Here is a 14,102-nt window from a genome sequence, read left to right on the forward strand (position 1 = left end):
TAGAGTCACTGTTTATTCAGGGAGAGGGTCAGTGTGTAACTGTAGAGTCTCTGTTTATTCAGGGTGATGGTCAGTGTGTAACAGGACAGAGTCACTGTTTATTCATGGTGAGGGTCAGTGTGTAACAGGACAGAGTCACTGTTTATTCAGGGTGAGGGTTACTGTGTAACAGTACAGATTCACTGTTTATTCAGGGTGAGGGTTACTGTGTATCTGTACAGAGTCACTGTTTATTCAGGGTGAGTGTCAGTGTGTAACTGTAGAGTCACTGTTTATTCAGGGAGAGGGTCAGTGTGTAACTGTAGAGTCTCTGTTTATTCAGGGTGATGGTCAGTGTGTAACAGGACAGAGTCACTGTTTATTCATGGTGTGGGTCAGTGTGTAACAGGACAGAGTCACTGATTATTCAGGGTGAGGGTTACTGTGTAACTGTACAGATTCACTGTTTATTCAGGGTGAGGGTCTCTGTGTAACTGTAGAGTCACTGTTTATTCATGGTGAGGGTTACTGTGTAACTGTACAGAGTCACTGTTTATTCAGGGTGAGGGTTACTGTGTAACTGTACAGAGTCACTGTTTATTCAGGGTGAGTGTCAGTGTGTAACTGTAGAGTCACTGTTTATTCAGGGAGAGGGTCAGTGTGTAACTGTAGAGTCTCTGTTTATTCAGGGTGATGGTCAGTGTGTAACAGGACAGAGTCACTGTTTATTCATGGTGAGGGTCAGTGTGTAACAGGACAGAGTCACTGTTTATTCAGGGTGAGGGTTACTGTGTAACTGTACAGATTCACTGTTTATTCAGGGTGAGGGTCTCTGTGTAACTGTAGAGTCACTGTTTATTCATGGTGAGGGTTACTGTGTAACTGTACAGAGTCACTGTTTATTCAGGGTGAGGGTTACTGTGTAACTGTACAGAGTCACTGTTTATTCAGGGTGAGTGTCAGTGTGTAACTGTAGAGTCACTGTTTATTCAGGGAGAGGGTCAGTGTGTAACCGTAGAGTCTCTGTTTATTCAGGGTGATGGTCAGTGTGTAACAGGACAGAGTCACTGTTTATTCAGGGTGAGGGTCAGTGTATAACAGGACAGAGTCACTGTTTATTCAGTGTGAGGGTTACTGTGTAACAGGACAGAGTCACTGTTTATTCAGGGTGAGTGTCAGTGTGTAACTGTAGAGTCACTGTTTATTCAGGGAGAGGGTCAGTGTGTAACCGTAGAGTCTCTGTTTATTCAGGGTGATGGTCAGTGTGTAACAGGACAGAGTCACTGTTTATTCAGGGTGAGGGTCAGTGTGTAACTGTACAGATTCACTGTTTATTCAGGGTGAGGGTTACTGTGTAACTGTAGAGTCACTGTTTATTCAGGGTGAGGTTCAGTGTGTAACAGGACAGAGTCACTGTTTATTCAGGGTGAGGGTTACTGTGTAACTGTACAGATTCACTGTTTATTCAGGGTGAGGGTCAGTGTGTAACTGTACAGAGTCACTGTTTATTCAGTGTGAGGGTCAGTGTGTAACAGGTCAGAGTCACTGTTTATTCATGGTGAGGGTCAGTGTGTAACAGGACAGAGTCACTGTTTATTCAGGGTGAGGGTTACTGTGTAACTGTACAGATTCACTGTTTATTCAGGGTGAGGGTCTCTGTGTAACTGTAGAGTCACTGTTTATTCATGGTGAGGGTTACTGAGTAACTGTACAGAGTCACTGTTTCTTCAGGGTGAGTGTCAGTGTGTAACTGTAGAGTCACTGTTTATTCAGGGAGAGGGTCAGTGTGTAACTGTAGAGTCTCTGTTTATTCAGGGTGATGGTCAGTATGTAACAGGACAGAGTCACTGTTTATTCATGGTGAGGGTCAGTGTGTAACAGGACAGAGTCACTGTTTATTCAGGGTGAGGGTTACTGTGTAACAGTACAGATTCACTGTTTATTCAGGGTGAGGGTTACTGTGTAACTGTACAGAGTCACTGTTTATTCAGGGTGAGCGTCACTCACTCTGTAACTGTACAGAGTCACTGTTTATTCAGGGTGAGGGTCACTCACTGTGTAACTGTACAGAGTCCCTGTTTATTCAGGGTGAGGGTCAGTGTGTAACTGTACTGAGTCACTGTTTATTCAGTGTGAGGGTCAGTGTGTAACAGGACAGAGTCACTGTTTATTCATGGTGAGGGTCAGTGTGTAACAGGACAGAGTCACTGTTTATTCAGGGTGAGGGTTACTGTGTAACTGTACAGATTCACTGTTTATTCAGGGTGAGGGTCTCTGTGTAACTGTAGAGTCACTGTTTATTCATGGTGAGGGTTACTGTGTAACTGTACAGAGTCACTGTTTATTCAGGGTGAGTGTCAGTGTGTAACTGTAGAGTCACTGTTTATTCAGGGAGAGGGTCAGTGTGTAACTGTAGAGTCTCTGTTTATTCAGGGTGATGGTCAGTGTGTAACAGGACAGAGTCACTGTTTATTCATGGTGAGGGTCAGTGTGTAACAGGACAGAGTCACTGTTTATTCAGGGTGAGGGTTACTGTGTAACAGTACAGATTCACTGTTTATTCAGGGTGAGGTTTACTGTGTAACTGTACAGATTCACTGTTTATTCAGGGTGAGGGTCTCTGTGTAACTGTAGAGTCACTGTTTATTCATGGTGAGGGTTACTGTGTGACTGTACAGAGTCACTGTTTATTCAGGGTGAGTGTCAGTGTGTAACTGTAGAGTCACTGTTTATTCAGGGAGAGGGTCAGTGTGTAACTGTAGAGTCTCTGTTTATTCAGGGTGATGGTCAGTGTGTAACAGGACAGAGTCACTGTTTATTCATGGTGAGGGTCAGTGTGTAACAGGACAGAGTCACTGTTTATTCAGGGTGAGGGTTACTGTGTAACAGTACAGATTCACTGTTTATTCAGGGTGAGGGTTACTGTGTATCTGTACAGAGTCACTGTTTATTCAGGGTGAGTGTCAGTGTGTAACTGTAGAGTCACTGTTTATTCAGGGAGAGGGTCAGTGTGTAACTGTAGAGTCTCTGTTTATTCAGGGTGATGGTCAGTGTGTAACAGGACAGAGTCACTGTTTATTCATGGTGTGGGTCAGTGTGTAACAGGACAGAGTCACTGATTATTCAGGGTGAGGGTTACTGTGTAACTGTACAGATTCACTGTTTATTCAGGGTGAAGGTCTCTGTGTAACTGTAGAGTCACTGTTTATTCATGGTGAGGGTTACTGTGTAACTGTACAGAGTCACTGTTTATTCAGGGTGAGGGTTACTGTGTAACTGTACAGAGTCACTGTTTATTCAGGGTGAGTGTCAGTGTGTAACTGTAGAGTCACTGTTTATTCAGGGAGAGGGTCAGTGTGTAACCGTAGAGTCTCTGTTTATTCAGGGTGATGGTCAGTGTGTAACAGGACAGAGTCACTGTTTATTCAGGGTGAGGGTCAGTGTATAACAGGACAGAGTCACTGTTTATTCAGGGTGAGGTTCAGTGTGTAACAGGACAGAGTCACTGTTTATTCAGGGTGAGGGTTACTGTGTAACTGTACAGATTCACTGTTTATTCAGGGTGAGGGTCAGTGTGTAACTGTACAGAGTCACTGTTTATTCAGTGTGAGGGTCAGTGTGTAACAGGTCAGAGTCACTGTTTATTCATGGTGAGGGTCAGTGTGTAACAGGACAGAGTCACTGTTTATTCAGGGTGAGGGTTACTGTGTAACTGTACAGATTCACTGTTTATTCAGGGTGAGGGTCTCTGTGTAACTGTAGAGTCACTGTTTATTCATGGTGAGGGTTACTGAGTAACTGTACAGAGTCACTGTTTCTTCAGGGTGAGTGTCAGTGTGTAACTGTAGAGTCACTGTTTATTCAGGGAGAGGGTCAGTGTGTAACTGTAGAGTCTCTGTTTATTCAGGGTGATGGTCAGTATGTAACAGGACAGAGTCACTGTTTATTCATGGTGAGGGTCAGTGTGTAACAGGACAGAGTCACTGTTTATTCAGGGTGAGGGTTACTGTGTAACAGTACAGATTCACTGTTTATTCAGGGTGAGGGTTACTGTGTAACTGTACAGAGTCACTGTTTATTCAGGGTGAGCGTCACTCACTCTGTAACTGTACAGAGTCACTGTTTATTCAGGGTGAGGGTCACTCACTGTGTAACTGTACAGAGTCCCTGTTTATTCAGGGTGAGGGTCAGTGTGTAACTGTACTGAGTCACTGTTTATTCAGTGTGAGGGTCAGTGTGTAACAGGACAGAGTCACTGTTTATTCATGGTGAGGGTCAGTGTGTAACAGGACAGAGTCACTGTTTATTCAGGGTGAGGGTTACTGTGTAACTGTACAGATTCACTGTTTATTCAGGGTGAGGGTCTCTGTGTAACTGTAGAGTCACTGTTTATTCATGGTGAGGGTTACTGTGTAACTGTACAGAGTCACTGTTTATTCAGGGTGAGTGTCAGTGTGTAACTGTAGAGTCACTGTTTATTCAGGGAGAGGGTCAGTGTGTAACTGTAGAGTCTCTGTTTATTCAGGGTGATGGTCAGTGTGTAACAGGACAGAGTCACTGTTTATTCATGGTGAGGGTCAGTGTGTAACAGGACAGAGTCACTGTTTATTCAGGGTGAGGGTTACTGTGTAACAGTACAGATTCACTGTTTATTCAGGGTGAGGTTTACTGTGTAACTGTACAGATTCACTGTTTATTCAGGGTGAGGGTCTCTGTGTAACTGTAGAGTCACTGTTTATTCATGGTGAGGGTTACTGTGTGACTGTACAGAGTCACTGTTTATTCAGGGTGAGTGTCAGTGTGTAACTGTAGAGTCACTGTTTATTCAGGGAGAGGGTCAGTGTGTAACTGTAGAGTCTCTGTTTATTCAGGGTGATGGTCAGTGTGTAACAGGACAGAGTCACTGTTTATTCATGGTGAGGGTCAGTGTGTAACAGGACAGAGTCACTGTTTATTCAGGGTGAGGGTTACTGTGTAACAGTACAGATTCACTGTTTATTCAGGGTGAGGGTTACTGTGTATCTGTACAGAGTCACTGTTTATTCAGGGTGAGTGTCAGTGTGTAACTGTAGAGTCACTGTTTATTCAGGGAGAGGGTCAGTGTGTAACTGTAGAGTCTCTGTTTATTCAGGGTGATGGTCAGTGTGTAACAGGACAGAGTCACTGTTTATTCATGGTGTGGGTCAGTGTGTAACAGGACAGAGTCACTGATTATTCAGGGTGAGGGTTACTGTGTAACTGTACAGATTCACTGTTTATTCAGGGTGAGGGTCTCTGTGTAACTGTAGAGTCACTGTTTATTCATGGTGAGGGTTACTGTGTAACTGTACAGAGTCACTGTTTATTCAGGGTGAGGGTTACTGTGTAACTGTACAGAGTCACTGTTTATTCAGGGTGAGTGTCAGTGTGTAACTGTAGAGTCACTGTTTATTCAGGGAGAGGGTCAGTGTGTAACCGTAGAGTCTCTGTTTATTCAGGGTGATGGTCAGTGTGTAACAGGACAGAGTCACTGTTTATTCAGGGTGAGGGTCAGTGTATAACAGGACAGAGTCACTGTTTATTCAGTGTGAGGGTTACTGTGTAACAGTACAGATTCACTGTTTATTCAGGGTGAGGGTTACTGTGTAACTGTACTGTGTCACTGTTTATTCAGTGTGAGGGTTACTGTGTAACTGTACAGAGTCACTGTTTATTCAGGGTGAGGGTTACTGTGTAACTGTACAGATTCACTGTTTATTCAGGGTGAAGGTCACTGTGTAACTGTAGAGTCACTGTTTATTCAGGGTGAGGGTTACTGTGTAACTGTACAGTCACTGTTTATTCAGGGTGAGTGTCAGTGTGTAACTGTAGAGTCACTGTTTATTCAGGGAGAGGGTCAGTGTGTAACTGTAGAGTCTCTGTTTGTTCAGGGTGATGGTCAGTGTGTAACAGGACAGAGTCACTGTTTATTCATGGTGAGGGTCAGTGTGTAACAGGACAGAGTCACTGTTTATTCAGGGTGAGGGTTACTGTGTAACAGTACAGATTCACTGTTTATTCAGGGTGAGGGTTACTGTGTAACTGTACAGAGTCACTGTTTATTCAGGGTGAGCGTCACTCACTCTGTAACTGTACAGGGTCACTGTTTATTCAGGGTGAGGGTCACTCACTGTGTAACTGTACAGAGTCCCTGCTTATTCAGGGTGAGGGTCAGTGTGTAACTGTACAGAGTAACTGTTTATTCAGTGTGAGGGTCAGTGTGTAACAGGACAGAGTCACTGTTTATTCATGGTGAGGGTCAGTGTGTAACAGGACAGAGTCACTGTTTATTCAGGGTGAGTGTTACTGTGTAACTGTACAGATTCACTGTTTATTCAGGGTGAGGGTCTCTGTGTAACTGTAGAGTCACTGTTTATTCATGGTGAGGGTTACTGTGTAACTGTACAGAGTCACTGTTTATTCAGGGAGAGGGTCAGTGTGTAACTGTAGAGTCTCTGTTTATTCAGGGTGATGGTCAGTGTGTAACAGGACAGAGTCACTGTTTATTCATGGTGAGGGTCAGTGTGTAACAGGACAGAGTCACTGTTTATTCAGGGTGAGGGTTACTGTGTAACTGTAGAGTCACTGTTTATTCAGGGAGAGGGTCAGTGTGTAACTGTACAGATTCACTGTTTATTCAGGGTGAGTGTCAGTGTGTAACTGTAGAGTCACTGTTTATTCAGGGTGAGCGTCACTCACTCTGTAACTGTACAGAGTCCCTGTTTATTCAGGGTGAGGGTCACTCACTGTGTAACTGTACAGAGTCCCTGTTTATTCAGGGTGAGGTTCAGTGTGTAACAGGACAGAGTCACTGTTTATTCATGGTGAGGGTCAGTGTGTAACAGGACAGAGTCACTGTTTATTCAGGGTGAGGGTTACTGTGTAACTGTAGAGTCACTGTTTATTCAGGGAGAGGGTCAGTGTGTAACAGGACAGAGTCTCTGTTTATTCAGGGTGATGGTCAGTGTGTAACAGGACAGAGTCACTGTTTATTCATGGTGAGGGTCAGTGTGTAACAGGACAGAGTCACTGTTTATTCAGGGTGAGGGTCTCTGTGTAACTGTAGAGTCACTGTTTATTCAGGGTGAGAGTCAGTGTGTAACAGGACAGAATCACTGTCTATTCAGGCTAAGGGTCTCTGTGTAACTGTAGACTCACTGTTTATTCAGGGTGAGGGTCTCTGTGTAACTGTAGAGTCACTGTTTATTCAGGGTGATGGTCAGTGTGTAACAGGACAGAGTCACTGTTTATTCAGGGTGAGGGTTACTGTGTAACTGTACAGATTCACTGTTTATTCAGGGTGAGGGTTACTGTGTAACTGTACAGATTCACTGTTTATTCAGGGTGAGGGTCAGTGGGTAACAATACAGAGCCACTGTTTAATCAGGGTGAGGGTCATTGTATAACAGGACAGAGTCACTGTTTATTCAGGGTGAGGGTCTATGTGTAACTGTACAGATTCACTGTTTATTCAGGGTGAGTGTCAGTGTGTAACTGTAGAGTCACTGTTTATTCAGGGTGAGCGTCACTCACTCTGTAACTGTACAGAGTCCCTGTTTATTCAGGGTGAGGGTCACTCACTGTGTAACTGTACAGAGTCCCTGTTTATTCAGGGTGAGGTTCAGTGTGTAACAGGACAGAGTCACTGTTTATTCAGGGTGAGGGTTACTGTGTAACTGTACAGATTCACTGTTTATTCAGGGTGAGGGTCAGTGTGTAACTGTACAGAGTCACTGTTTATTCAGTGTGAGGGTCAGTGTGTAACAGGACAGAGTCACTGTTTATTCATGGTGAGGGTCAGTGTGTAACAGGACAGAGTCACTGTTTATTCAGGGTGAGGGTTACTGTGTAACTGTAGAGTCACTGTTTATTCAGGGTGAGGGTCTATGTGTAACTGTACAGATTCACTGTTTATTCAGGGTGAGTGTCAGTGTGTAACTGTAGAGTCACTGTTTATTCAGGGTGAGCGTCACTCACTCTGTAACTGTACAGAGTCACTGTTTATTCAGGGTGAGGGTTACTGTGTAACAGTACAGATTCACTGTTTATTCAGGGTGAGGTTTACTGTGTAACTGTACAGATTCACTGTTTATTCAGGGTGAGGGTCTCTGTGTAACTGTAGAGTCACTGTTTATTCATGGTGAGGGTTACTGTGTGACTGTACAGAGTCACTGTTTATTCAGGGTGAGTGTCAGTGTGTAACTGTAGAGTCACTGTTTATTCAGGGAGAGGGTCAGTGTGTAACTGTAGAGTCTCTGTTTATTCAGGGTGATGGTCAGTGTGTAACAGGACAGAGTCACTGTTTATTCATGGTGAGGGTCAGTGTGTAACAGGACAGAGTCACTGTTTATTCAGGGTGAGGGTTACTGTGTAACAGTACAGATTCACTGTTTATTCAGGGTGAGGGTTACTGTGTATCTGTACAGAGTCACTGTTTATTCAGGGTGAGTGTCAGTGTGTAACTGTAGAGTCACTGTTTATTCAGGGAGAGGGTCAGTGTGTAACTGTAGAGTCTCTGTTTATTGAGGGTGATGGTCAGTGTGTAACAGGACAGAGTCACTGTTTATTCATGGTGAGGGTCAGTGTGTAACAGGACAGAGTCACTGTTTATTCAGGGTGAGGGTTACTGTGTAACTGTACAGATTCACTGTTTATTCAGGGTGAGGGTCTCTGTGTAACTGTAGAGTCACTGTTTATTCATGGTGAGGGTTACTGTGTAACTGTACAGAGTCACTGTTTATTCAGGGTGAGGGTTACTGTGTAACTGTACAGAGTCACTGTTTATTCAGGGTGAGTGTCAGTGTGTAACTGTAGAGTCACTGTTTATTCAGGGAGAGGGTCAGTGTGTAACTGTAGAGTCTCTGTTTATTCAGGGTGATGGTCAGTGTGTAACAGGACAGAGTCACTGTTTATTCAGGGTGAGGGTCAGTGTATAACAGGACAGAGTCACTGTTTATTCAGTGTGAGGGTTACTGTGTAACAGTACAGATTCACTGTTTATTCAGGGTGAGGGTTACTGTGTAACTGTACTGTGTCACTGTTTATTCAGTGTGAGGGTTACTGTGTAACTGTACAGAGTCACTGTTTATTCAGGGTGAGGGTTACTGTGTAACTGTACAGATTCACTGTTTATTCAGGGTGAAGGTCACTGTGTAACTGTAGAGTCACTGTTTATTCAGGGTGAGGGTTACTGTGTAACTGTACAGTCACTGTTTATTCAGGGTGAGTGTCAGTGTGTAACTGTAGAGTCACTGTTTATTCAGGGAGAGGGTCAGTGTGTAACTGTAGAGTCTCTGTTTATTCAGGGTGATGGTCAGTGTGTAAGGACAGAGTCACTGTTTATTCATGGTGAGGGTCAGTGTGTAACAGGACAGAGTCACTGTTTATTCAGGGTGAGGGTTACTGTGTAATAGTACAGATTCACTGTTTATTCAGGGTGAGGGTTACTGTGTAACTGTACAGAGTCACTGTTTATTCAGGGTGAGCGTCACTCACTCTGTAACTGTACAGAGTCACTGTTTATTCAGGGTGAGGGTCACTCACTGTGTAACTGTACAGAGTCCCTGCTTATTCAGGGTGAGGGTCAGTGTGTAACTGTACAGAGTAACTGTTTATTCAGTGTGAGGGTCAGTGTGTAACAGGACAGAGTCACTGTTTATTTATGGTGAGGGTCAGTGTGTAACAGGACAGAGTCACTGTTTATTCAGGGTGAGGGTTACTGTGTAACTGTACAGATTCACTGTTTATTCAGGGTGAGGGTCTCTGTGTAACTGTAGAGTCACTGTTTATTCATGGTGAGGGTTACTGTGTAACTGTACAGAGTCACTGTTTATTCAGGGAGAGGGTCAGTGTGTAACAGGACAGAGTCACTGTTTATTCAGGGTGAGGGTCAGTGTGTAACTGTAGAGTCACTGTTTATTCAGGGAGAGGGTCAGTGTGTAACAGGACAGAGTCACTGTTTATTCAGGGTGAGGGTCTCTGTGTAACTGTAGAGTCACTGTTTATTCATGGTGAGGGTTACTGTGTAACTGTACAGAGTCACTGTTTATTCAGGGAGAGGGTCAGTGTGTAACAGGACAGAGTCACTGTTTATTCAGGGAGAGGGTCAGTGTGTAACAGGACAGAGTCACTGTTTATTCAGGGAGAGGGTCAGTGTGTAACAGGACAGAGTCACTGTTTATTCAGGGAGAGGGTCAGTGTGTAACTGTAGAGTCTCTGTTTATTCAGGGTGATGGTCAGTGTGTAACAGGACAGAGTCACTGTTTATTCATGGTGAGGGTCAGTGTGTAACAGGACAGAGTCACTGTTTATTCAGGGTGAGGGTTACTGTGTAACTGTATAGTCACTGTTTATTCAGGGAGAGGGTCAGTGTGTAACAGGACAGCGTCTCTGTTTATTCAGGGTGATGGTCAGTGTGTAACAGGACAGAGTCACTGTTTATTCATGGTGAGGGTCAGTGTGTAACAGGACAGAGTCACTGTTTATTCAGGGTGAGGGTCTCTGTGTAACTGTAGAGTCACTGTTTATTCAGGGTGAGAGTCAGTGTGTAACAGGACAGAATCACTGTCTATTCAGGCTAAGGGTCTCTGTGTAACTGTAGACTCACTGTTTATTCAGGGTGAGGGTCTCTGTGTAACTGTAGAGTCACTGTTTATTCAGGGTGATGGTCAGTGTGTAACAGGACAGAGTCACTGTTTATTCAGGGTGAGGGTTACTGTGTAACTGTACAGATTCACTGTTTATTCAGGGTGAGGGTTACTGTGTAACTGTACAGATTCACTGTTTATTCAGGGTGAGGGTCAGTGGGTAACAAGACAGAGCCACTGTTTATTCAGGGTGAGGGTTACTGTGTAATTGTACAGATTCACTGTTTATTCAGGGTGAGGGTCTCTGTGTAACTGTAGAGTCACTGTTTATTCATGGTGAGGGTTACTGTGTAACTGTACAGAGTCACTGTTTATTCAGGGTGAGGGTTACTGTGTAACTGTACAGAGTCACTGTTTATTCAGGGTGAGTGTCAGTGTGTAACTGTAGAGTCACTGTTTATTCAGGGAGAGGGTCAGTGTGTAACCGTAGAGTCTCTGTTTATTCAGGGTGATGGTCAGTGTGTAACAGGACAGAGTCACTGTTTATTCAGGGTGAGGGTCAGTGTATAACAGGACAGAGTCACTGTTTATTCAGTGTGAGGGTTACTGTGTAACAGTACAGATTCACTGTTTATTCAGGGTGAGGGTTACTGTGTAACTGTACTGTGTCACTGTTTATTCAGTGTGAGGGTTACTGTGTAACTGTACAGAGTCACTGTTTATTCAGGGTGAGGGTTACTGTGTAACTGTACAGATTCACTGTTTATTCAGGGTGAAGGTCACTGTGTAACTGTAGAGTCACTGTTTATTCAGGGTGAGGGTTACTGTGTAACTGTACAGTCACTGTTTATTCAGGGTGAGTGTCAGTGTGTAACTGTAGAGTCACTGTTTATTCAGGGAGAGGGTCAGTGTGTAACTGTAGAGTCTCTGTTTGTTCAGGGTGATGGTCAGTGTGTAACAGGACAGAGTCACTGTTTATTCATGGTGAGGGTCAGTGTGTAACAGGACAGAGTCACTGTTTATTCAGGGTGAGGGTTACTGTGTAACAGTACAGATTCACTGTTTATTCAGGGTGAGGGTTACTGTGTAACTGTACAGAGTCACTGTTTATTCAGGGTGAGCGTCACTCACTCTGTAACTGTACAGAGTCACTGTTTATTCAGGGTGAGGGTCACTCACTGTGTAACTGTACAGAGTCCCTGCTTATTCAGGGTGAGGGTCAGTGTGTAACTGTACAGAGTAACTGTTTATTCAGTGTGAGGGTCAGTGTGTAACAGGACAGAGTCACTGTTTATTCATGGTGAGGGTCAGTGTGTAACAGGACAGAGTCACTGTTTATTCAGGGTGAGTGTTACTGTGTAACTGTACAGATTCACTGTTTATTCAGGGTGAGGGTCTCTGTGTAACTGTAGAGTCACTGTTTATTCATGGTGAGGGTTACTGTGTAACTGTACAGAGTCACTGTTTATTCAGGGAGAGGGTCAGTGTGTAACTGTAGAGTCTCTGTTTATTCAGGGTGATGGTCAGTGTGTAACAGGACAGAGTCACTGTTTATTCATGGTGAGGGTCAGTGTGTAACAGGACAGAGTCACTGTTTATTCAGGGTGAGGGTTACTGTGTAACTGTAGAGTCACTGTTTATTCAGGGAGAGGGTCAGTGTGTAACTGTACAGATTCACTGTTTATTCAGGGTGAGTGTCAGTGTGTAACTGTAGAGTCACTGTTTATTCAGGGTGAGCGTCACTCACTCTGTAACTGTACAGAGTCCCTGTTTATTCAGGGTGAGGGTCACTCACTGTGTAACTGTACAGAGTCCCTGTTTATTCAGGGTGAGGTTCAGTGTGTAACAGGACAGAGTCACTGTTTATTCATGGTGAGGGTCAGTGTGTAACAGGACAGAGTCACTGTTTATTCAGGGTGAGGGTTACTGTGTAACTGTAGAGTCACTGTTTATTCAGGGAGAGGGTCAGTGTGTAACTGTAGAGTCTCTGTTTATTCAGGGTGATGGTCAGTGTGTAACAGGACAGAGTCACTGTTTATTCATGGTGAGGGTCAGTGTGTAACAGGACAGAGTCACTGTTTATTCAGGGTGAGGGTCTCTGTGTAACTGTAGAGTCACTGTTTATTCAGGGTGAGAGTCAGTGTGTAACAGGACAGAATCACTGTCTATTCAGGCTAAGGGTCTCTGTGTAACTGTAGACTCACTGTTTATTCAGGGTGAGGGTCTCTGTGTAACTGTAGAGTCACTGTTTATTCAGGGTGATGGTCAGTGTGTAACAGGACAGAGTCACTGTTTATTCAGGGTGAGGGTTACTGTGTAACTGTACAGATTCACTGTTTATTCAGGGTGAGGGTTACTGTGTAACTGTACAGATTCACTGTTTATTCAGGGTGAGGGTCAGTGGGTAACAATACAGAGCCACTGTTTAATCAGGGTGAGGGTCATTGTATAACAGGACAGAGTCACTGTTTATTCAGGGTGAGGGTCTATGTGTAACTGTACAGATTCACTGTTTATTCAGGGTGAGTGTCAGTGTGTAACTGTAGAGTCACTGTTTATTCAGGGTGAGCGTCACTCACTCTGTAACTGTACAGAGTCCCTGTTTATTCAGGGTGAGGGTCACTCACTGTGTAACTGTACAGAGTCCCTGTTTATTCAGGGTGAGGTTCAGTGTGTAACAGGACAGAGTCACTGTTTATTCAGGGTGAGGGTTACTGTGTAACTGTACAGATTCACTGTTTATTCAGGGTGAGGGTCAGTGTGTAACTGTACAGAGTCACTGTTTATTCAGTGTGAGGGTCAGTGTGTAACAGGACAGAGTCACTGTTTATTCATGGTGAGGGTCAGTGTGTAACAGGACAGAGTCACTGTTTATTCAGGGTGAGGGTTACTGTGTAACTGTAGAGTCACTGTTTATTCAGGGTGAGGGTCTATGTGTAACTGTACAGATTCACTGTTTATTCAGGGTGAGTGTCAGTGTGTAACTGTAGAGTCACTGTTTATTCAGGGTGAGCGTCACTCACTCTGTAACTGTACAGAGTCACTGTTTATTCAGTGTGAGGGTCAGTGTGTAACAGGACAGAGTCACTGTTTATTCATGGTGAGGGTCAGTGTGTAACAGGACAGAGTCACTGTTTATTCAGGGTGAGGGTTACTGTGTAACAGTACAGATTCACTGTTTATTCAGGGTGAGGTTTACTGTGTAACTGTACAGATTCACTGTTTATTCAGGGTGAGGGTCTCTGTGTAACTGTAGAGTCACTGTTTATTCATGGTGAGGGTTACTGTGTGACTGTACAGAGTCACTGTTTATTCAGGGTGAGTGTCAGTGTGTAACTGTAGAGTCACTGTTTATTCAGGGAGAGGGTCAGTGTGTAACTGTAGAGTCTCTGTTTATTCAGGGTGATGGTCAGTGTGTAACAGGACAGAGTCACTGTTTATTCATGGTGAGGGTCAGTGTGTAACAGGACAGAGTCACTGTTTATTCAGGGTGAGGGTTACTGTGTAACAGTACAGATT

Source organism: Hemitrygon akajei, chromosome 11, assembly GCF_048418815.1.
Source record: "Hemitrygon akajei chromosome 11, sHemAka1.3, whole genome shotgun sequence".
NCBI lineage: Eukaryota > Metazoa > Chordata > Chondrichthyes > Myliobatiformes > Dasyatidae > Hemitrygon > Hemitrygon akajei.